Source organism: Mustela nivalis (assembly GCF_964662115.1).
Source record: "Mustela nivalis genome assembly, contig: HAP1_SCAFFOLD_598, whole genome shotgun sequence".
NCBI classification, from domain to species: domain Eukaryota; kingdom Metazoa; phylum Chordata; class Mammalia; order Carnivora; family Mustelidae; genus Mustela; species Mustela nivalis.
Window position 1 is genome coordinate 311711 of NW_028136064.1, and position 26347 is coordinate 338057.

Consider the following 26347-nt stretch of genomic DNA (forward strand, 5'->3'; position numbering starts at 1 on the left):
AGATACAAACGTGGCATTCTGAAGGGGCACATGCACCCAAATGTTTATAGCAGCAATGTCCACAATAGTTAAACTATGGAAAGAAACTAAATGTCCTTCAACAGATGAATCAATAAATAAGATGTGGTATATATGTTCAATGGAATACTATGCAGCCATCAAAAAAAAAATGAAATCCTGCTATTTGTGATGACGTGGATGGAACTAGAGGGTATTATGCTTGGCGAAATAAATCAATCTGAGAAAGACAACTATCATATGATCTCCCTGATATGATGAAGTGGAGATGCAACATAGGCAGTTTCGGGCGTACGAAAAAAAAATAAAAAAAGATGGTATTAGGAGGGAGACAAACCATAAAAGACTGAATCTCACAAAACAGACTGAGGGTTGCTGGGGGGAGGTGTGTTGGGAGAGGATGGTGGGGGTATGGACATTGGAGAGGGCAGGTGCTATGGTGAGTGATGGTGAGTGCTGTGAATCACAGACCTGTACCCCTAGGGATAAAAACACATTATATAAAAAATTTTAAAAAATAATTTAAAAAACCCATTAAAGAAAAAACACAGATTGCAAGCCCAGAGCTAATCTCATATTCAATCAAAACTTTTGAAAGTTTTCCCCTTAAAGATCAGAAGAAAGACAAGTGTGTCCATTTTCACTACTCTCATTTGACACAGTAGTGGATGTCCTAGCCAGAGAAACAAGGAACACAAAGAAATAAGAGACTCCAAAAAAAAAAAAAAAAAAAAAGGAAGAAGTAAAATTTTCTTTTTTTGGATAACATGAACTTACATGTTAAAAAATCCTAAAAAATTCACAAAAAATTTGAATAAACAAATTTAGTAAAATTACCAAATACAAGATCAATATATAAAAGAAAAGAATTTTGTTTTGTTTCTTTTTTTTTTTATGGACTGCTTCCCAGTTTGTCATGTCATCCTTGTTCAGTGATCACGCTAATCTTCTCTGCATCATTCCAATTTTAGTATATGTGCTGCCAAAGTAAGCACAAGACAGGAGCATTTTAACATTCTAATGATGAACTATCTGAAAAAATAAAGAAAACAATCTAATTCACAATAGCATCAAAAATAATAAAATACTTAGGAATAGATTTAACTAAGAAGATGAAAGATCTGTACTCCATAAACTATGACATTGATAAAGAAATTGAAGGTGACAGAAATGGAAAGATAGCTCATATTTATGAATGGTAAGAATTAACATTGTTAAAATGTCCATACTACCGTAAACCATCTGTAAATCCAATTCCTATCAAAAATCCAATGTTAGGGGCGCCTGGGTGGCTCAGTGGGTTAAGCCGCTGCCTTCGGCTCTGGTCATGATCCCAGGGTCCTGGGATCGAGCCCCGCATCAGGCTCTCTGCTCAGCAGGAAGCCTGCTTCCTCTTCTCTCTCTGCCTGCCTCTCTGCCTGCTTGTCATCTCTCTCTGTCAAATAAATAAATTAAAAATCTTAAAAAAAATCCAATATTATTGTTTTACAGAAGTAAGTAAAGAATCCTAAAGTTTATATGAGACCATGAAAGACAACAAATAATCAAAGCAGTTCTGAGAAAGAATGAAGAAGGGAGATTACACTTCTTGATTTGAAACTATACTACAAAGCCCTCATGCTCAAAACAATAAAGTATACTGGCATAAAAACAGACCAATAAACAAGTAGAACAGAATTGAGAGTCCAGAAATAAATCCTTTCATACAGTCACCTAATATTTGACAGGGGCCAACATATGTAATGGGGAAAGATAGTCTGTTCAATAAATGATATTTAAAACTGAATAGTCACATAAACAGTATGAAAAGGGAACCTTATATCACTCATAAGTCTGAACTTGAAATAGATTAAAGACTTAAAGGTGATGCATGAAACTAAATTTCCTAAAGGAAAACATAGGAAAAATTCTCCTTGACATTGGTCTTGCCAATAGTTTTTTGGATACCAGACCAAAAACACAAGCAAAAAAAGCAAAAATAAATAAATGGTATTACATCAAACTAACGTTTCTGCATTGCCAAAAAAAGGGAGAGAGAATGAAAACACAATCCACAGAATGTAAGAAAATACTTACGAATCTTATATCTGAAAAGAGGTTAATAACCAACAGATACAAATAGAAAAAAATATATGATTAAAAAAATAGCAAAAGGATCTCAATAGACTTTTTTTTCAAAAAAGTTATATAAATGACCAACAGGAGCATTAAAAAGTGCTCAACGTAAAAATCTCAGGGCAAAGTCCTTATGTTGTTGTTGTTGTTGTTTACCTCTGAAAAACACAGCAAGATATTAGAATATATACTACCAAAAAATTGAAACTAACCAATTTTGGTAAATATTGGGGAAAACGGGGAACTTATTCACTGTAATAGGGATATAAATTTGTATGGAAAACAGTATGGAGATTATTCATATTATTAAAAGTAAAATTACCATATGATTCAGTAATCCCACTTCTAGGTATCTATCTAAAGAAAACGAAGTTCACTGTTCAAAGACATATCTGCACTCTTATGTTTATTATAAAATTATTAACTCTAAGCAAGAGATGGAAATAACTTCAGTATCCATTAATGGATGAATGAGTAAAATAAGTATGGTAAATATATACTACGGAATACTACTTAACCATGAAAAATTAAGAAATACTGCCATTTACAACAGCATGGATGGATCTTGAAGGTATTATTCTAAGTGAAATATTTCAAAGATTTTATATATTTTTTTAATTTATGTATTATGATATCCCTTACATACAGAATCTGAGGAAAAGGAAAACTAATGGAAACTTAGAGTTGAGTTGACAAGGGGTGAACCTGGGGTGGAGTAAGGTGGTCCAAGGGTGCAAACTTGCAACTATAATATGAAAAAGTTCTGGGGATCTAATGTACAGCATGATGATCATAGTTAATAAGATATACATACTTTTTTTTATTGTGCTTCCCTTTAATAAACTTTGCATATATCACATTCTTACAAGTTGAAAGTTTATAGCAATCTTGTATAAAAGAGGTCTGCTGCCACCATTTTTCTAACAACATTTGTTCATTTTGTGTCTCTTTGTCACATGTTGGTAATTCTTGCAATATATCAAGTTTTTTCATTATTATTGTATTTGTTATGGTGATCTGTGATCAGTAATTATGACCCACTGAAAACTCAGAACTAGTGTACTTAAGGTATATACATTGTTTTTCTTTAAAAACATGATGCTTTTGAACAGTGCAGTATAGTTTTTATTTTTTATATGCACTGGGAAACATAATTTTTTATATGCACTGGGAAACCAAAAAATATAATAATTTGACTTAGTTTATTGAGATAATCACTTTATTGAGGCAGTCTGGAACAAAACCCACAAGACCTCTGAAGTTTATCTCTACTATACTATATACATAAAAGTTGCTAAGAGAGTAGATCTTAAAATTCCTTATGATAAATGCATAAAAAACAGTGGCAACTATACGAGATAGTAGATGTATTAACATTTTTATGTAGATTATATTGCAATAAAGATGTATACCAATTTATCAAATTGTACAAAATTTACACAATGTTAAAGGTTTGCAATGTTATAAGAAATCATTTCTTAAATTTACAAATATGTCGATTTTTTTCAATAAACCTGGAAAAAACTTTTTGTAGAATTAATCTATTTTTCAAAAAAGGAATTAAGGCAGTAAAAACTGCAACTAACTCTGAAATAATAGAATATAAAATCCATTTTCATTATATACACTGTGACAAAAAGTATTACTTAGTTTACAATGGAGGAGTACTTATGAAACATGAAGGATGGTCTATAAATAAGGCTGAAAGAGCTCAGTTTTAAGGTTTAAATTTAAAATCTTCTTTTGAAATACTAAACTGACCACCCAGTGTTCCAAACATCAATGTCTTAACTGCATGAATTTATTTCATACAACTCTATAATCTAGTTTCATAAGAAAACAGCATGCAAATTTTGAATAAGACAGACTTGCTTAAGTTTCATGTTCAACAGTAAAGGATACCTCCCTAAAAACAAATAGAAGACAAATCAGCATATTTATTATGATAATTATTATTCATAAAGAGATTCATATTGAATTAGGGAATATATATCCTCAGAGGGGGTAAAGTAAAATGAAATTTATTTTGGTAAATGTGTCTATGAATAGTCAATACAATGCCTCAATATAAATGAATATTACCATTTTGAAGAATTTAATTACTATTACTAGAATTATTATAAGTATAAAAATAGCTATCATTTTAGCATGGAATATGAGACTCTCATGCTCCATGCTTCATCACATACACACAACAACGCAGCATAATAAGTATTATCATCACCATTTCATGGGTGAAAAAACTGAGGCTAACACATTTAGATAACTGGTTTATGATTACATGGGTAGCAAAAATGCATCACACTAATTTAGGCTTTATGATTTCAGAATTGTACTCTTACCATTGCACATTCTATTACTCTGTAAATACTTGGCCTGTTTTCATTTGGTTCTCTAATTTTATTCATGTGGTGATGGCTTAAAGCTTCATTTAAAGGAAGCTTAAAAATTTCATTTAACCAAAAGCTCCCAAGAATTAAAAATGTCATTGATCTAATGTAGACATGGATATCATTAGTTAATGGGTAACTATATATTTTCCACTCTAGTGAGATAAAAGAGTATTTTTCTCAGTTTTAGTCTCTCAGTGTTAAAAAGGACTTTGTTAAAATAGAAATATTTAGACAAAGGTGATCAAAAGTCTGGATCAGGTCACCTTAAGGTAAATATTAGGAAACTGAGGAATCAAATGGAGATTTGAACACTGAGCTATGATATAATGAATGGTTTCAAGTATTTAGTAGAGTATAGAAAAGCCCTTTAAAGCCTGGTCTTAGCCTAGCATTGCAGCTTCTGGGATATCTATCTATCATCTATCTATCTAGATATAATGTGAAAACTTTTTTAACTTAAAGATTTTGAGAAATAGAACATAATCAGCACCATAGAAGATCTGTTTATGATAACAACCTAGCCCCTCCTCCCAGTTTGTTAATATTCTCTCTTATTTAATGTAACATTGTGCAAATAGACCACTACTGATCTGCTCTTATGAATGAAATAGCTATAATCATCTGTTTGCATATCCTGGTGAAAATATTCATTTAGTTCCATGTTGTATTTCTAGGAATGGACCAAATTTTTATTTTTATTTTTAAGTTTTCTAAATATTGTCCAACTTACCTCAAATGTTTTTATTATGGGCACTTTCATTCTTTCACATTCTTGCAAGGCAATTTTACTGTTGCCCAATATGGTAAGTGTGTAATAGTATGTCATTTTAGGTTTTAATTTATTATTAATTTAATTTAATTTAATTCCAGATTCATAATAAAGATAAACAGTTTTTATATATGAGTGGCCATTTGGATTACCCTTTCTGTAAAGTGCATGCTCAAATCTTTTGATATCTTAACATTGTGTCATACTGACTTTTTAATAGTAGATTTTCTGAATGAACTTTAAGCTGTGTAGGTCTTCTCTATTTTATTTTGAACTTGTTTTCATTTCAAAATCTTTATATTTATTTTCATAATCTGCTTTTATTTTTCTTTGTCTATTATCTATCTATCTATCTATTTATTTGCAAGCAAGAGAGAGCGAGCAAGTGAGAGTGCAGGGAGGGATAGAAAAAGAAGGGAAAAGAATCTTAAGCAGACTCCAGGCTCAGCACAGAGCCCAACTCTGGGCTCTATTTCACAACCCTGACATCATGACCTGAGCCAAATGAAAGAGATAAAATAAAATTAAGGTGTTAAAAAAAAAAGGAAAAAGAATTGGAGGTTTAATTAAGTGAGCCACCCAGGCACCCCTGTGGTACCTTAAATTAGCTGTCATATTTTTAAAGTTCTAGAGTATCCATTTGTTCATTTATAAAACCTTTCTCAATATCATTTTTAGTGTCAGTTTTTGGTTCAATTTGCTTCCCCTCTCATTTCTTTGAGCAGAGTAATCAAGCCATTTTACAATCTTTATTGATCATTTTAACATCATACTTAATCCCATTTTGTCTATCAAATCTTGTTAATGGTTTTTCTTTGTGTGCTTTGTTACATTTTGCTATGTTCAAGACATTATATTTGAAACTCTTATTGAGTAGGGATAATTAAGAGCTATAATAATGGTATGGTCCTCCTTGGCAGGATTTTCTCTTATATCTGAGACTCTACAAGACAATCATACTCCAAATTCAGTGATTGACTTTCTCAGTTTACACAGAAGGCAAGGTAGGCTGTAGGATGTGGTTTCTTGTGTAATCCACAGAGATTAGCTCCAACACATATTTAAACTCTCCTCTAGGAGCAACCTTAGTGGTAAAGCAAGAAGATAAACAGATGTATACACACCCTGGCACAAAATTATCACTTATGTTTGGCTTCCTAGTCTCCTCGTGTTACTTATTTATCTTAACTTCTCTCTGAAATCAGGGAACACAGAATCTCAATCAGTTGACATTTTTCTACTGAATTACCCAATAGTCCGATCATACCCCTAATACTTTTTAAAATTATTTCACTCATAATCCCAAATCTGCTTTGCTTCCTCATCTTAGTACACTGTAATTTGATTTCAAAATGAGGACAGTTGTCAGTAATGCCACATTCATTCATCTATTTTACAATTCCATGTGCTTATAACTATGAAGATATGTTAATAACATCCATTCCAATAAGCCACCCTAAATTTATTATCATGAAACAAGACCTCAAGAAAGAGAATTCAAAATCATCCATGTATTTGCAACTTATTGCAATAAAGCCTTTATCAATAGACTTCCCTGTGCACATGGTGGTCAAATTGCTGGTGAAAACCAGCCAGATCTATTACAAGCTTTCTCATGGCTTCTAGGTAACCCAAGTGAGCCTTTATTGATACTGGGAAGGGATAAAGCAGGGAAGGGATAAACAGTGCTATAAGATTTGGCTAGACAAAAGTAATGACTCTCATTACAAAGTGAGTATTTTTTTTTCAAGCTTTAGTTCAGTTTATTTTTCTTGTATAAAACTATGTAGTAGCCACAGCTGGAGCCTGGGTCCTCTGAACAGAGACTCTGGTGTGGGTCTTCACAAGATGGTCCGTGAACTCCTGATAGGGAGACTTGGTGAACACAGTCTCCTTCCAGAGATCAGGGGTGAGATAGCTGTAGGTCTTGGAGATGGCATCGAAAGTAGCCTTGGCAAAGTTCCCTAGGGTGGCAGTGCAGCCCCTGGCCGAGGTGTAGCAGTCGTCAATACCAGCCATCATCAGCAGTTTCTTGGGCACAGGGGCCGAGACAATGCCAGTGCCTCTGGGGGCGGGGATGAGACGCACCAGCACAGAGCCACAGCGGCCAGTCACCTTGCACGGGACAGTGTGGGGCTTGCCGATCTTGTTCCCCCAGTAGCCTCGCCGCACAGGGACAATGGAAAGCTTCGCCAGAATGATGGCTCCGCGGATGGCAGTGGCTACCTCCTTGGAACACTTGACACCCAAACCGACGTGTCCATTGTAATCTCCGATGGCGACAAATGCCTTGAACCTGGTCCGCTGGCCCGCGCGCGTCTGCTTCTGCACAGGCATGATCTTCAAAACCTCGTCCTTGAGGGAGGCTCCCAGGAAGAAGTCGATGATCTCAGACTCCTTGATGGGCAGGGAGAAGAGATAGATCTCCTCCAGGGACTTGATCTTCATGTCTTTGACCAGGCGGCCCAGCTTGGTGACGGGGATCCACTCCTTGTCCGCGGCCTTGCCCCCGCGAGCTCCGCGGCCTCGGCCCCGGCCCCGACCACGGCCCCGGCCCCGGCCCCGGCCCCGGATGCCGCTGCCGAAGCCACCGCGGAAACCGCCGCGGCCTCCCATTCCAGGGCCCCCGGGCCCTCCGGGCCCTCCCGCAGCACCGGCGTCATCCGCCATTTGGTGTTCTCTCGGAGAGGAAACAAAGTGAGTATTTTAAAGCAAAAGAGCCTGTTGGGAATATTGTTTTATAAAATAGTGGTTTTTTTTAACTTTTTAAAATTCAATTAGGTAACATATAGTGTACCAATAGTTTCAAATGTAGATTTCAGTTATTCATCCATAGCATATAATAGCTAATGCTCAGTACTTACTGTTATAGCTTCTTGAAAGCAGAATTTTAACCCACTGAGCCACCCAGGCGCCCTTGAAAGCAGAATTTTAGATCACATTTTCTGATTACTTCCATGTCGTACAACACTTTCCTGCTAGCAACCTTCAAAACATACTGTTTGTTAGAGGAATTTCTTTAATAATAAATAAATAGGAATTCATTTAAATTTATAAATATATAAAATAAATAGGAATTTATTTAAATTTATTTAAATATTACACACTGTTTCATTGTTCATAAATAAGGTGATGATATTATAGCCATTAGTTGGTAGCACTGATATATCACTATCTTTTTACTTCTCAGTGCATTCTCTTTACACAAATAGATATATATTTTAAAAAATGTGAATCTGTGGCAAACTTGTAAAAAACCCTATACAGTAAAGTTTATCATTTTAAGTAATCTCAATTATCTTCCTCAATTGTGATAGTATATCCTTCTATCTAGGCCAGATATTGTATGAGGGATTTGAAGAGACATACTTTTCTAAATTTCACTTTTCTCATCTGCAAAATGCTTATCATGATCCTACAAAAAAATACACTTATAATTTTTTGATGAAAATTTATTTATTTATTTTAAGATTTTATTTCTTTATCAGAGAGAGTGGGCGAGAGAGCAAGCACAGGCAGACAGAATGGCAGGCAGAGGTAGAGGGAGAAGCAGGCTCCGGCCGAGCAAGGAGCCAGATGCGGGACTCGATCCCAGGATGCTGGGATCATGACCTGAGCCAAAGGCAGCTGCTTAACCAACTGAGCCACCCAGGCGTCCCTTTTGATGAAAATTTAATCTGTATAAACAATATATTTGTTGTAATGCGTGGTTCATGGAAAACATCTTTTTTAATTATAAGCAGTATTAGAAATTAAGTAAATGTGTCTATAATATTTAAAGTTTTATAAATAAATAGAAGTAAATGCAAAAAAAAAAAAAAAAAAAAGAAAGACTCCAAGAGCCTTAGCCTCAATTAAGTTTCCATTTCCTGTCAAGGTATCATGTCCATATGGAACTTCGAAGCAAGAATCAAAATAGAAGAGTGGTTATAAGAAAATAACACCTATTCAATAAATTGCTTGCCAGGCTAAGAGCATTAAAAAAAAAAAAAAAAAAAAAAAAAAACATAATTCCACTGCTTTGCCTTATTTTCTCAAATCCCTTTACCACTTTCACTGACAGAGTCAAATGTACTTTTTCTACTAGTAGCCAGCTCTTTGTCTTTTGTCAGAAGGATGCCCTTGTGAATTATTTATAATAGAGATATTAGCAATAATAATAATAATAATAATAATAATAAGTAGCAATGAAAATGTTAAAAAAAAAGTTTTCTTAACTAATTAGGGTTCTTAGACATCAATTAGAGGAACCACCTCGGGCAAGCAAATTAATCTGCAAGACATTCCCAGAATTAACAAGTCAGTCAGATACAGGGTTGTCTGTAGACTGAAAAGAACTAGGTTTGGAAAATAGGTAAGGACAGTGAAAAAAGTGATCAAATTTTTGGGCAAAATAAACTCTTAGGTGTCCTTTCAATGGAGTCCTGTTCATTATGTAGCAGAAACTCTGGAGATTATCTCAATCCATTGGAGTCACCCCGTTTATTAGCTTGCTATTGACAAAGTTATTTACAAACTGTAGAGCAAGAGGTTATAATGGAGAAAACTGATGGTAATGCACAGGATTCTTGTTAACAATAATGCAAGTTAGTGATTTTTCATTAGAAAACATAAATTCTATAACCCAAATTATGGGCCCAGAGCACTTCTGCTGCACAACTCTGCTTATATCCCAAATAACCATGTGAACTAGTTTTAATATCTGCTTCTCTTATTAATTTTTGAATAAAAATTCTTGACACAAGTATTTTATAATTGTGTGATAATCATGAATTTAATTTTTGGAGAACAAAACACACTTTAGCATAACTAGGTTCGTTCACAGAACCAGCCTTGATAACACACTTCTATATGTTAGAAATGATGTAATAAATGTAGAATATTGGGCACTTGTTTGGTATTCTTTGCCATGTTTTGCACTATCTAAAAAGAGATCAGTGAACTTGGACTGGAGTTAGTAGACATGGAAGAAAATAAAATATTACAGAGAAGAATACTCTGTGGTCCACAACCTAAACGGCCTGGGATTCCCATCATTTGGATCCCTGTAGCTTTACAGAAGTCAATTAAATTTTTGTATCTCTGATTAAAGTTGTTTCCCCAGTACTTTTTCAAACATCTCTTGTAAAGTATTGTTTCCCAGAAAAAAAGGGATTTTGCACATGTATCTGCCTTTGTCTCTGGTCATGATCTCAGTCAGGATCCTGGGATCGAGCCCCATATCGGGCTTCCTGCTCATTAGGGAGTATACTTCTCAGTCTCTCTCTGCAGCTACATCCCCCTGCCCCACTCATGCTCTCTCTCTCTCAAATAAATAAATACAATCTTTAATTTTTTAATTAAAAATAAGATAAATAAATTAAAATAAAAAGTCTGGGCTTACTGCCCCATTTAGCTCCTTTTGTTTTTTTGAGTTGTATTTAAAGCAGCATGAGAGAACATGAGGCTCTCAAACTTAAAAAAAAAAAGGAAAAAATTGAGTTTTGTTAGGATTTAAGATCTTGTCTGCTAGAAAAAAACGTTGGCTTTGTTAACATGTGAAAATTATCAAAAGGGAATAAGATAGAATTCTAATAATTTTTGTAGAAATTAAAAATTTTCTCCAACCCAATTACATACAGACCCATTAAGTAAATTCATTCCAATGTCCCAAACCAACCTTTTCTAATAGTAATGCATCTGTGTAAACAGGGTCAACCCAAGGAATAAATAAATATTATTATTTTTTTCCTGTCTCTTCCACAGTCTCATCTGGGTATATTGGTAGCAAGCCAATTATCTATCTTATAAGACATGATATCATAAGGAAGGGTATTCTGTCCATTTGGAACAACTGAAAATCATTGTAATTTTATCTTGGAGCAGTAACTTGAGATGGCACAGTGTGGTTTATGAATATATTTTATTTTTTTTTTACTGGGAAGAAGAGATTATAGAGATATTGGTTATCCAAGAGAGACTGACAGGTGTTGATAGTTGCCAGGTCAATATCCATCTACTTTTTCCTTTAGTATCAGAAAGCACTGAGGGATTGACAACAAGGAAACTTAAAACAACATCAAATATTTTATTGTCTCTTTTCTAGTTACATTGTAACCATATGACAAAGTATCAGTTGTACAAGATATCATTCTCTTTTACCTCTATCTTTCTGCCAGAAATGTGGGCTTAATAGTGAGAACTCCAACAGCAATTTTTGCAACTGTAAATAAAAAGCCATGAAAACCTCTAAGATAGTTCACTTGACTTTCTTAAGACTCTGAACCAACACCAGAAAACACTCTCTGTAGTCTTCTTGTTAAATGAAAAATATGGTTAAACCACTTTTGACAGTCTACTACCTACAGCAAACTGTAAATCTTAATTGAAATATGTCCTCTCAGCTGTGCTTAAGCAACTGAGTCCTGAGCTTTTTAGGTTTTCAGTCTGAAAGAGTACACCTCGGGTGCTCTGAAAGGGAAGAGAAAGGACACCCTGTTCTCCATATAAATTAAAGAAGAGAAATCTGTGCATTTAAGTGGGCCATATAAAATTTATCAAGCAATTATCTCCTAACTCCTTCCTATCCAAATTACCTGATATGCTCTCCCTACTCCTTTATTCCACGTTACTGCCTTGTTCAGGATTCTGTATCACATCACAGCATGTCTTCTGTTATTTCCTTCTTGCAAGCTAGTTTTGTTTTCTCCATCTAAAAAAATCAACAATCATTGTGTATTTCAATTCCCATTTTCCTCAAATGCATTGATTCTTCTTATCTATTACTCTTTTCTCATACTCAGTGTCTTTGTCTTTATGGGGTTTGTACTTTGCTTTTCCCCATTCTTTACTGCCATTATATAATCAAATCTAATAACTTCTTAGAGAAAGTTAAAAATTCCTGCATAGCCACACGTGAACACAAAGTCACTGATTTTTAGCAAACCTATAAGATAGTCAGACATCCATTCAATTTCTTTTTAAGATTTTATTTATTTATTTGACAGAGAGGGATGAAAAGCAGGCAGAGAGGCAGACAGAGAGAGAGGAGGAAGCAGGCTCCCTGCTGAGCAGAGAGCCTGATTTGGGGCTCGGTCCCAGGACCCTGGGATCATGACGTGAGCCGAAGGCAGCGGCTTAACCCACTGAGCCACCCAGGCGTCCCTCCATTCAATTTCTTAACTGAGTCCCAAATGCATCCTGACTTCTAACCTAAACCTAAGCTCTACTTCTTACACGTTGTTATATGACCAAATTCTTTCAGTTCAGTATTTTGTAACATTTAAATATTAATCAGTTGATGCTTTGTTTGTGTATTTCTATGAAAATAATTTGAATACTGTAGATTTATTGTTATATTTGTAGGTTTATAATCAAAGTTTCATCAGTTGTAGTTTTTGGAAATTTCAGATATAATGATTAACCTAAAATGATACTGCCTCAAATCCCTCTGATATCAAGGCCCAACACCTGATTATAGCCAAACCTGTGGTGGATAGTTCCATGGGAAATTGCAGTTACTTAACAGTGATAGCATCTCATGTTCTCTCTCTCATTTTAGAATGTCTCCAACACAACCCAAAAGTGTAGGAGAGTTAATGTCCTCTGAGGACAGTTCTCAGTGAAGTGGAAATAAGAACCATAGGTAAAATTGTCAGTTTTCAGGTCTTCATGAGGACAACTTAAAGAAGTTTCTCAGGACCTTTCAGTAAAAGCAAGCCTTCATTTTCTATCCACAACAATTATATCAACAATGTACCTCTTTGACAAAGTTGCTTCTTCACTGTATCACTTTCCCATTCTTTTCTACCTTGGATAATCTCCCAGATAAACTAACAGTACTCAAATCCTTTGTCCTACTCTTTGCTCTCAGGATAAATGGAGCCAAAAGACTTAGATTAATATCAAGTTCTGAATGGGATCTTAGAGCTATTTCTGTCCAGATTTTCATAAACATAGGGACCTTTGAATTATCAGGCTATAAATAAGTTCTAAATGGAGGGGGCAAAAGCAAAAAGTAGAAATTTTTATGTTTGATTTTTAATCATGATTAATTGACTTTATTGATTATTATAAATACTAACATTATAAAAGTGTGGATCTTTGTAAAACAATGTCATATTGTAAGAAAGAAGTTGCATAATCCTTTTGAGAATATTAAACCAAGTGTTCAGGTGCCATCTAATTTCTTGTTTAATCCAGAACTTTGGTGTGCATCATCTTGAGGAATAGGATTTTGAAGTCCAGACAGACTAACAGAAAACTGATCCAAATGTGTGTGTTTATATTTCTGCTTTTGTTGTAAAAATCAAAGTGTGATTGCTGGTTTAAAATGGCAAAACTAATAATGTTCATGGACTCGATTATAAATTTTCTAATTGTATGGGAAGAATCCAATAAACATAGAATTAATTGATTTGCAAATCCTCAAAGAGCTACAGGATCAGGTAGTGGTATGTTCTGATTCAACAGCATCATAATGCAGCATTTTATATGTGTGGCTAATGGATATTTTCATGAATGTTTGCTAGCTAGTCAGCCAATACAGAGAAATATTAGGTAGCGTAATTACTCACAGTTGTGTTTAATAAAATGAGAGAAAATTATCAAATGACACTAATAATAATAATCCTATAGCAGGCTAAATATTCAATGATAATTACAAGTATTAATCTAGCTTTCTTCCCTGATTATGACTCTTCTCTCCTTTATCATAATGGGAGTAGCAGATTGTCTGCAGTGAATTGTGAAAACGCAGCAGTGACTTTGGCAGTGAAGGCCTCCCATCAATTTTGATAGGTTAAAATGATTCTGGTTGGTCTTGAGCAAATGTGTCAATTTTTTTTTTCTGTGTGTGTCATAAAAGAAAGAAGCAATAGTAAATTCTTGCTGTTATTCCATGGAGCCAATAAAATCATACTGCCAACAAGAGGCTGTTGACACCATAGGTGTAGTTAACTGTCTTGAAATACTACGCCTGGAAATAAAATCCTAATATTTCACATAACCTCTTTTTTTAAAAGAAACAAAACAAAACAAAACAAAACAAAACAAAACAACTATACTGCTTACATTTAGGGCCCTGCTGTTGTGTAACTATTTTTGAACATGTCTTCTGTAAGTGTGTATATATATATATATATACATATTTTTCTGTGCAATAAATTCATTTAGAGATAAATTTGGATTGCAAATTATTTTGGGGGAGGCGTGGTATTTGTGGCTAGTCTTACAAGTAAAAAGGACTAAAAAAAAAAAAAACATTTTTTTATTACAGCATATTTACATCTGTCCAAAGTACTTATTTACTATAATACTGACTAATGTATAATACTGTACACAAAGAAAGAAGTTAAATGAGTTATAATTCAGTCAATGTATAGCTGGCCATTTTAAAACTTACCACTGAATCTTTCTGGTATGAAATGTGATATCTGGCAATCTGGTCCAGTTCATTACATCAGGTCATTTGTATGTTCTTATTACCATTTTGATAGCATAGCACATTTTATAACCCAGACATTTTACAATGGAACTATGATGCATGTATTTTCAAAAGTATAGACATACATGAAGCTATGAGGTCAAAAAAGATGAATGTCCGTAGTACCATATAGACTCAACAAATAAAAGTGTCCAAGGGTCTGAGTGTGACTTATGAATATTGTATAAGATTAGGCCAACATGTGGTTTTGATATAAATAATCTGTTCTTAAATTAGAATTACAATCGTTGAGTACAGTGTTGAAAATGGCAGATAGATTTTAGCTATCTTTGCTCACTAGGGAAAATGGAAAAATGTTTAGTTTGGTCAGATTTTCACTTAACTTCTGAAAAATCTTACGTTTGAGAGAACCCTTCTGAAATAAGAATCTTTAAAGACATAACCCCTTTGGCACAAGTTTTCAAGAAACTTGTTTGATGTTGTAGACAATTCTATGGCACACGTACTGTTCTAGATGTTTCATGCCAATAATATGTAAGCCATACCAAGGCGACATATACATATAGAGATGTTCCTCAGCTTACAAGGGGGCTATGTACAGAGAAACACATAAAAAATTGAAAATGCATTTAATACCCCAAAACTATCAAATATCATAGCTTACCTTAAGCTTATTTAAACATACTCAGAACACTTACATTTGCCTGCATTTGGGCAAAATCATCTTAAGCAAAGCCTATTTTATAACAAAGTATCAAATATCACATGCAATTTATTAAATATTACACTAAAAAAAGAAGAATATATATATTCTATATATATATTCTATATATAGAATGCTTGTAAGAATATCAGGTGTTCACCCCTGTAATCTTCTAGCTGACTGGAAGCTGTGGCTCACTGCCGCTGCCCAGAATCACAAGATGGCACCATATAGAACAAGAGTTTCAGGTGGTAGGTGTTGTAAGTTTTACCCAAACTGACATTGGTTTTTGTCATCATATATGTCAAGTAGTTTTCTCAGGTTTATTTTTAGAATATCCTTGTATAATGAATATTTACACTGATATCTAGTATAAAAATCTTGCAATTTAACATTAGAAACATTAAGATATTGAAAATCAATCTATTTCTTTAATTCATTGAAGACATTTTTGGCTTGTTTCCAGTACTTTCTTACTGGTTAAAAAGTGAATTTGAAGTAGTCTGGATTTCATTATTATATGGCACTTTCCCTTTGATGAATACAAAGACGATATTCTATATTAGCTATCTGAGAAGAATTTATTTTTTTAATTTTATTTATTTGTAAGAGAGAGAGTGAGAGAGAGCACAAGCAGGGGGAGCAGCAGGATGAGGGAGAAGCAAACTCCCGGCTAAGCAGGGAATCTGTTGCAGAACTGAGTCCCAGGACCCTAAGATCATGACCCGAGCTAAAGGCTCAGGCGTTTAACTGACTGAGCCACCCAGGTGTCCCAATCTGAGAAGAGTTCTGTATGCTATTCCTATTAATATGCAGTTTAAAGTCTAGGTAATTAACTTAATATTTTAGTGGCTATTGCATAGATAGCACTATGTTCCAGGCAGAGAGTAAGAAAGAAATATTAAATCAACCATATTCTATGCATTCTAAATGAAAATAATTAATCGATCATAATAAATCCTTCTATTTATGGAATATCAACTTATAAGCTTTCCTCCATATGAACAATGCCAAATACCAGAATAAAGGGTCATCTAATACAAATAAAGGATAGAATTAAAGAATTCTGGTAAGCCATTTAATTTTGAAAAATGGTGTTCTATTGTTGCTGAGTTGTGGTTTTCCGTTACATAATATCTGATAAGTGTAGAAGTAACGTGAGTGTTACGTGAGATGAGAAATGGTATATAATTAAGATATTTTTAAAAGTACAGATAAACACAAATTTGTAAACATAGCATTATGGAGGAGTAAAAATAAATGATAGCTACACACTCTAAAGTGAATAAAACTTGGAAAGCTAAAAGAGAAGTAAAACAAGGACAGTGCAAAAAGTATGGTACATTTTTATGAAGTTCAAACAAATTCTGTGAAATCATAGATGGACTTAAAGATACTATTATGTATCAAATATTGTAAAAATTAAGCAAGGAAATAGCAAACATAAAACAACCAAAGCATACAAACTTGGGTAGATACAAGAGGTGTGATCATGTTCTACTTCATAAAGAGATGACTTAATAGATAAATACAAGTAACTAGACTTTTTAGAAGTTCATAAAACGTTGCCTGTTATTTCTTAGTAATATAAAATATATGGTTTTCTAACAAAAACGTTTATCTTAAAATATTTAAAAATAAATTTTAGGCTACTCCTAAGGTTATATTTACTTTTCCACTGTAGGAAAAGCTGGTTGTTGTAGTTGTATTTGTTTGTTTGTTTTAGTCTCCTCCTAGTTTTTATTATTATAATGTGGAATGAGGAATGTTAGATTGAAAAGTGAATTATTTTATAGACAAAAATCATTACTTGATTCACCTCCTGGTACAGCAGATGGAACTCCTGAAAATATGCCCTTTTGCCTTATGGAAGAGTAACAGTTATGCTTACTTCTGAAACATACTTGGTGGTGGCCCTAAATAGTGACACCATAGTAAACATTTTGAATATTTGCAATTAATTTTTATAGTCATAGGGCTCCAAAAGGCACTGCAGGTATCTTAGCAGGTGTTTCAATAAGGCTAAAATTTGCCTGACTGTTTAAAAATATTAGCAAGGCACAAAACATGGCAGAAGTATTGTCCTCAGATATTATTTTTTTCCATATGCTCCTGATTCCAGACATGACAAGTTATTTTTCAAATATTTATTATAAAAGTTTTTATTTATTTATTTGACAGAGATCACAATAAGGCAGAGTCAGGCAGAGAGAGAGAGGAGGAAGCAGACTCCCTGCTGAGCTGAGAGCCCGATGTGGGCCTCGATCCAAAGATCCTGGAATCATGACCTGAGCCGAAGGCAGATGCTTTAACCTACTGAGCCACCCAGGCTCCCCCATGACAAGTTATTTTGATAGATGTATATACAGTGTATTTTCCAGTTATAAGAAAAATGGTTCTGCTATTTTTAACCTTTTTAAAAATTAAATAATTTTTTTCATTGAAATTTTATTTTTTAATGTTTTACTTTTCTTTTCTTTTTTTTAAAAGATTTTATTTATTTATTTGAGAGACAGAGATCACAAGTAGGCAGAGAGGCAGGCAGAGAGAGAGGGGGGGGGGGAAGCAGGCTCCCTGTGGAGCAGAGAGCCAGATGCGGGGCTCAATCCAAGGACCCTGAGATCATGACCCGAGCTGAAGGCAGCAGCCCAACCCACTGCGCCACCCAGGCGCCCCAATGTTTTACTTTTCAATATACTACTTAGAATATAAAACCTATTCCATTTTGTAAGATGTTTACCATTTAAAAACTGGTAATTTTCTCATTGTGTCTTCCCCTCACATTGCTTTATTTTGAATAAAAAATTTCACAATAAACATAACTGATGCTTTCCTTCTGATGGTCCCTCTGTTGGTCATATTGTATATGAGCCATGACAATTAGTTTTACAAAATTTATTGATGTTTGTTGATATGTTTTATCATAACTAATTTTCCCTCCCTTATCTAGATTCCCCAGCTTTCAGACAGGTGGACACTTTAATAAACCATACCCAAGGGATGTATCAAGTACTTCTTAGACATTCTCTCAGATCCTTGAGGTCTCATTTTGCCTAGGGATTTGCAATAGGTTCTGCCAGAGGCACCACTGTGACAACTGATGTCCATGGTCTAATTCCTGCTAAGCTCAAGAGGTCACTGGTTTCCAAGTTTATCTATAAAATTAATGCATTCCAGCAAGTTCTTTTTTTTAATATTAACAAACTTATTTTAAAGTTTATATGGAGAGGCAAAGACTCACAATAGTCAACATAGTGTTGAAGGAGAACAAAGACTGAGGACTGACTTCAAAGTTTACTAAAGCGATTGGGCGCCTGGGTGGCTCAGTTGGTTAAGCCTCTGCCTTCCGGCTCAGGTCATGATCCCAGGGGCCAGGGATCGAGTCCCGCATTGGGTTCTCTGCTCAGCAGGGAGCCTGCTTCTCCTCATCTCTCTCTCTGGCTGTCTCTCTGCCCATTTGTGATCTCTCTCTCTGTCAAATAAATAAATAAAATCTTAAAAAAAAGTTTACCATAACGATAATTGTAAGCATGATATTGTAATACCACAGAGAGACTAGATAAAAGCAACAGAATATATATTATCAATTATATTTTATATTTAATAGAAAAGCAAAAGCAATACAAGAGAGCAAAATACAATCTTTTAAACAAATGGTTCTGTAGCAATGGTGAAGCTAAATCTAAAAATATAAAATAAAATAAATCCAGGCAGATATCCTACACTCTTCACAAAAATGAACTCAGATTGGATTATAAACCTAAACATGAAACATGTAGAAGGTAATATAGAAGAAAATTTAAATGACCTTGGTTTTCGCAATAACTTTAGCTACAAAAGCACAAGCACTGAATTTAAAAATGTCTACTCTGTGAAACACAATGCCAAGAGAATGAAAAGGCAAAGCACAGACTATGAGAAAAAATTTGCAAAATACACATCTGGCAAAGGACTGTTAATCAAAAATACACAAAGACCCCTAAAAACTCAACAATGGGGGAAAAACCGGATTAAAAATGAGCCAAAGGCCTTAGCAGATACCTCACCAAAGAAAATATTACAGATGGCAAATAAGCATATAAAAAGATGCTTCACATCATATGTCATCAGGAAAATGCAAATTAAAACAAAAAAGAGACACCAGTACATACCCAGAATCCAGAGCACTGACAACAGAACACGAAATGTTGGTGAGGATGTGGAGCAACAGGAATGTTCTTCCATGTGTATTGAGAATAAAGAATGGAAAACAACTTGGCAGTTTCTTACAAAACTAAACATATTCTTGCCAGATGATTCAGCAGTAGCAGCTCTTGGCATTTATCCAAAGAAGATGAAATCTATACCCACAAAGATGTCTATAGTAGTTTTATTCATAACTGACAAAAGCTTGGAAGCAACCAAGATATCCTTCCATAAGTGAAAGGTCAAAGAAAGTGTAGTACATGCAAACAATGGAATATTATTTAATGCTAGAGAAATGAATTACCAAGCTATGAAAAGATATGGATATAAATATTTAATAAATATTTGATTTTAGGCTTCTACCAGTCTATCAATAGTATTAGTATATTTTAACAGTGAATGCTCAGCATTCATGAATTTACCTAATAAAACATTTTGGGTTCAATATTTTAAATACTTCAACCTCTATGATTATATTCCTAATAATTTTGAATTGGGGTAAATAAACCTTAATTTTTTGTAACTTGTTTCTTATTGCAAGAGATCTCAATGAAATTTTAGAAAATAAAAATTTACAAAAAAAAAGTTTAGTTTATTATTGCCAAATAATTTAAAACTTTATCTTATATTCAAATACATATATTATTCTAAATTGATTTATATGCTACTAAAACCAAAAACTTTTAGTTATACTAGATTTCATATCCTGCAATCAATGCCAGAAATCCATCTGGCAATGATTTGTCTTAAATAGAGTTAAGATGGGTGTTATTACAATGCAAGATGGAAACAAAGATAGTATAACAATAGGTGATACATAACTTTTCCGTTTTGATCAAGTTACTAATCTACAAAAGGCTTTTATCAGTGACAGACTTGGGAATTTAACAAAACTTTTAAACTAGCATGTGCGACTCATTCCTAGAAAACAACACAATCAATAACACTTTATTTAGATTAAATCATGACTATTTCTCCATTTGAATAAAAAAGGTAGCAATCCCAATAAGTTTATTGAACATGAAAAGTTGAAATGCTATAATGCTCCTAAGGAATTAAATGATCCAGTCAAGAATAACAAAAAAAGGATATAAATTACCAAAGTGTTTGTATAATTGTAATGTACAACTGCCCATTATCGTTCCATAGTGTAGGCTTGTACAAGAACTCTATAAAAGAACTCCACTTCTAACCTGTGGAAAATATGTTCCCTTTTCCCCTATATACAACTATTAAGCCATTCATTTAGCTTTTAAAATATCCACTTAATACAGGCTTTTTACACATTTGAACAGGCAGCAGGGCTCTATTCTTATCGCTTACATCTGAAGGATAGACTTCTAGCATAAGAGGTAAAGCCCATAAAGGAGCCCAATAATAACAACAAAATACAGTTTAGTGAGCCCTTACAATCTGCCAGCTACCTTTCTGAGAATACTTCAATTAATAAAACATATAAAATACCTGACCACAAAGAGCTCACATTCTTTTGAAATATAATAGTGAAATAAACCAATAATAGAGGGGCACCTGGGTGGCTCAGTCCATTGAGTGACTGCCTTTGGCTTGGGTCATGATCTCAGGGTCCTGGGATGTAACTCCCCAGCAGGCTTTCTAGGCAGTGGGGTGTTTTCTTCTTCCTCTGCGCACCCTCCCAATTCTCTCTCTCTCTGTCTCAAATAAGAAAATGGTGTTAAGTGATACAAAGAAATGCAAGAAAGGTAAAAGCCATTGGGGAATGCTGGGATGAAAGTTAATTTTATTTTGTTTTGGGTGGTTATATCTCATTTATGAGATGTTATTTGCACAAAGACCCAGGAAGTGAACGAGAGTGTTATACAAATATTAAAGGAAAAGATTGCTCTAGGCAGAGCAAGTAAGTATATAGACTTCGTGTGAACAGCTTGTCTGTTACTTTTGAGGAAAAGCAAGGAGGCCAATGAGGAGTTCATAGTGGTGGAGAGAGGAAGAACGTATTGATGTATGACCTTCTAGTACATTGAAACGCCTTCAGTTTTTATTTAATATGAAAGGGGAAGATACCAAAAGTCTTTCAACAGCAGAATGAAATCATATGACTTGATTTTTAGGTTAAATTGCTGTACCAAAATAAATTTGCATGGAGAAAGGAGTGCAGTATGTGTGGAAGTGGGGTTATCAATCAAGTCAATAATTCAGGAACATATGATGGTGTTTTTAGCATGCTGGGTGGTAATAGAAGTGGTGAGGTATGGTTTTCATTGTGTATATATTTTGATGGTGAATATTCTGGTGAACAGGATGGGGTATGTGCAGGACAGACATCAACATTTATTTTACCTGCACAAACAGAAGGGTGGAGTCTTCATTCCCTGATATGGAGAGAACTCTGAGTTCAAATGTTCTTTCTCATTAAATGGCATAGTGATGATGAGGATATAGTCAGACAGTGAAAGAGAGCAGTAAGCATAGTGTTAAGCGGTAAGACATTATAATACATTGGAACATCAAAAAACGTTGTGTTGGATCATCTGTTTATGTGAGTAAATAAATAAATAAAGCTTCCTGGGGTTCTGATAGAGGTAAAGAAGACTGTATATGATCCAAAGGGGCACGTGCACCAAATGTTTATAGCATTAATATCCACAATAGCCAAACTATGGAAAGAACCTAGATGTCCATCAACAAATGAAATATATATATATATATATAAATATATATATATATACACAATGGAATACTATTCAGCCATCAAAAGAAATGAAATCTTGCCATTTGCGTTGACATGGATGGAACTGGAGGGTATTATGCTTAGCAAAATAAGTCAACCAGAGAAAGGCACTATCATATGATCTCCCTGATATGAGGAAATGGAGGTGCAATGTGGGGGGTTTGGGGAACAGGAAAAGAGTAAATAAAACAAGATGGGATCGGGAGGGAGACAAACCATAAGAGACTCTTAATCTCACAAAACAAACTGAGAGTTTCGGGGGGGGGGGTGGGGAGGTTAGGGAGAGGGTGGTGGGGTTATGAACATTGGGGAGGGTATGTGCTGTGGTGAGTGCTGTGAAGTGTGTAAACCTGGCGATTCACTGACCTGTACCCCTGGGGCTAATAATACATTATATGTTAATTAAGAAGAAGAAAGAAGAAGAAGAAGAAGAAGACTACTATAAATCAAATGCTATGGTTTTCAGCATAGAGTGTGTAATCAGGCATATTTTATTAAAGTAACCAAGTAAAATGAGGTCGAAAATTGGAATAACAGAAAACATAAAAATCAGAGATTTTAAAAAGAGATATGGGACAGTGTAGAGAATATAGTCAATGATATTATAATAGTGTTATATGGTGACAGATGGTGGCTATATTTGTAGTGATCATAGAATAATGTATGGAGATATTGAAAACCTGAAACCAATGTAACACTGACTATCAACTACACTCAAATAAAAAAATAGTAAAAGGAAACATTTTAATTTAAAAAGATAAAAAGAGGGACAAGAATTTGAAAAGTGAATTTCAAAAAGAGTAAAGATGAGGCTAAGACATACTCTGAACCTTGAGGAAAACACCATTTTGAAAATTCTTCCCATTTTGAGAAAACTCAAATGAATCAATACCATAAAAGAACCCATTTTAACCGAGAGATGTAATGAATGCTCAAGAAATAATTTTATGACAGGATAATTCTTCCCTATGAAACAGCATACAGAAACCCGGGGAAACACCTGGAAGCCAAATAAACTATACTGAAAATAAGAATTAGGAAAAAGATAAATGATGAAAGATAAGAAAATTAGACCTGTGACAGAGACCTAGTGAAGAGAATTTTTAGCTTGTGGTTTAATGTTTTTGAGGATAATCTAGAGTTCATAACTGCCTTGAGGCAGGCTGGTTGTAGGCAGTTTAGGCAGACCCCTAAGAGAGGCCTACTTTGGGCAGGTGGTGTTGGAGGAGGCCATTGGGCTGGACAAAGACAAATCCAACCATTTGACTAAAGTGTCTGTGAAGATGTTGAAGTCAGATGCAGCAGAGAAAGACCTGTCAAACCTAATCTCAGAAATGGAGATGATGAAGATGATTGGACAGCACAAGGACACCATCAACCTGCTGGGTCCTGCACACAGGATGGTCCTTCGTACACTATCATGGAATATGCCTCCAAAGACAACATACAGGAGTACCTGCAGGCCCAGAGGCCTCCTGACCTGGAGTACTGTTACAATATCAGCCACAATGCAGCAGAGCAACTCTCCTCCAAGCACCCGGTATCCTGTGCCTACCAGGTAGCCTGAGGCATGGAGTACCTTGCCTCCAAGAAGTGCATACACCAAGACCTGGCCACCAGGGAAGTGCTGGTGACAAAGGACAACATGATGAAGATCTCAGACTTCAGCCTTGCCAGAGATATCACCACATCAGTTACTATAAAATGAGAACCAATAGTGGACTGCCTGTGAACTGGATGGTCTCTAAGGCCATGTTTGACCAGATCTACATCCACCAGAGTGACTTCTGGTCTTTTGGGGTGATCCTGTGCAAAATTTTCAGTCTGGAAGCCTCCCATATCCTGGAGTGCCTGTGGAGGTGGTTTTTAAGCTGCTGAAGGAGTCATTTGATGGATAAGCCAATAAGTGCACCAGAGAGTTATACACAATAATGAGGGGTGGCTGGCATGTGGTACCTTCAAGCTGCTGGTAGAAGACCTGGATCATACTGTGTCCTTGACCTCCAACCAGGAGTAACCGGACCTGTCCTTGGCCCTGGAACAATACTGTCTATGCTTTCCCAACACCCAAAGCTACACCTGCTCCTCAGAGAAGAATTCCACCTTCTCTCATGTGCCGTTGCCCAAGGAGGCCTATCTGCCCTGACACCCAGCCCAGCTTGCCAATGGTGGACTCAAATGACTAGTATCCCTATTACTCCTGTCCAGATTCCGTCATAAGCTGTAACCCTTACCCCCCACCTTCCCTGCAAGACTCACTGCCTTCTCCTTTGTCCCTTTCCTACTGGCAGGAGCCAGCTGCTTATTTGAGGCCTTCACCCCTTGAAGTTAACCTCTCTTCCCCTTCCTCTTCCTCCTCCTTACAACCTGCTCATGAAAGAAAGGAACAGAGAGGCAGGTACTTGCTCGTGGCTACTTCCTTCCCTCCCATATGTTGGACCAAGACCCCTCCCTGTCATCTGGTACTGCCTAGATGTCGAGGGAGTTGGAGATGAGGCATGCCAGTGAAAGCTGTCAGAGCTTTCCTGTTTTGGTTTTGTCTGCTTAGCATAACATGTAAGACTGAGTTCTGGTGGCAGGGACCTAGTCCTTGGGGCTATAGCACTAGTGAGGGGAGGTCAACTGCTCTGGGCCTTGGCTAAGAGCAAGCCCTGCTCCAGAGATATGGTGCCAAGGGCTTATTAATTTTGATACTAATTTGCTTTGCTGACCAAATACCTGGTATCAAAAGATGGGAAGATAAAGACTGGAAGCAGTGTTGTGACCATGGGGTCCAGCCCCAAACTATGAAGAAAACACAAAGTGTATAAATCTGAGTAAGTATATATTTACACACCTTTTTAAATAGGTTGTTATCAAAGATTTAATCAATGGGTAATATGCTCCTCGTGGCTGGGAAGCATCAGTTGCCATATATTAAAAACAAAGAAAAGAGGTGTCTGTGTGGCTTCCTCCAAGAAGTGTCCCTTCTTTTCAGGTCATGATCCCAGGGTCCTGGGATGGAGACCCACATCAGGCTCTCTGCTCAGTGGGAAACCTGCTTCTCCTTTTCCCTCTGCCCTGCTTATAGTTCCTCTTCCTGTCTCTCTGTCTGTCAAATAAATAAAATATTTAAAAAAAAAAACAAGAAAGAAACAAAATGTTTTTAAAAGGTCTTTTTTTTTTTTTTTTAATTTTCTAGGGGTGCCTGGATGACTTAGTTGTTTAAGCAGATGTTTGCCTTTGGCTGAGGTCATGATTCCAGTGTACAGGGATCCAGCCCTGCATGGGACTACTTGCACCCCAAGGAGCTTGCTTCTTCCTCTCCCTTTGCACATGATTCCCCCTGTTTGTGTGCTTCTTCTCTCTCTCTCTCTCTCTCTCTCGCTGTCAATAAATAAAATAAAATCTTTTACTAAAAAAATAAATAAATAAATAAATAAATTTCTAAACCTACTTTCAGTTTAAGTCCCTTAACAAAAATTGCTACAGCTTCATTAAAAAAAAAAAAAAGATAATTTAGAAAGATGCTTCCAGAGTTAAAAAGTTGTTTTGTTTATTTGTCAGGATTCAATATAGAAGTGCTTTAAAAAGTAAAAGAAAAAATATGCTATATTAACTCTAATCATACTATAACTTTGGTGGTTATATCAAGATAATGAAAAGTGATTTTAAAGCAAATTTCATTATCAGACATAAAGATCAAGTCAAAATTACAGAAGAGTAAAAGGATGAATTCATCAGGGAGTGTAAAAATTCTTTTTTTTTAAAGATTTTATTTATTTATTTGACAGAGAGAGATCAGAAGTAGGCAGAGAGGCAGGCAGAGAGAGAGAGAGAGGAGGAAGCAGGCTCCCTGCTGAGCAGAGAGCCCGATTCGGGACTCGATCCCAGGACCCTGAGATTATGACCTGAGCTAAAGGCAGCGGCCTAACCCGCTGAGCCACCCAGGCGCCCCAGGAGTATAATAATTCTTGACTTTTAATACGTAACAACAGATTTGGGGATATATAGGGAAAAACTAAGAACAAAAATCATAACTTCTACCTTG

At 35.3% G+C, this 26347-nt stretch overlaps 1 pseudogene across 1 annotated transcript; it reads right to left on the minus strand.

Moving 5' to 3' along the window:
• Positions 1–7033: 7033 nt before the first annotated feature.
• On the minus strand, positions 7034–7990 carry LOC309857292 (small ribosomal subunit protein uS5 pseudogene; annotated as a pseudogene). The gene has a single exon. The product of its transcript is annotated as a small ribosomal subunit protein uS5 pseudogene (transcript).
• Between the last annotated feature and the right edge of the window lie 18357 nt (positions 7991–26347).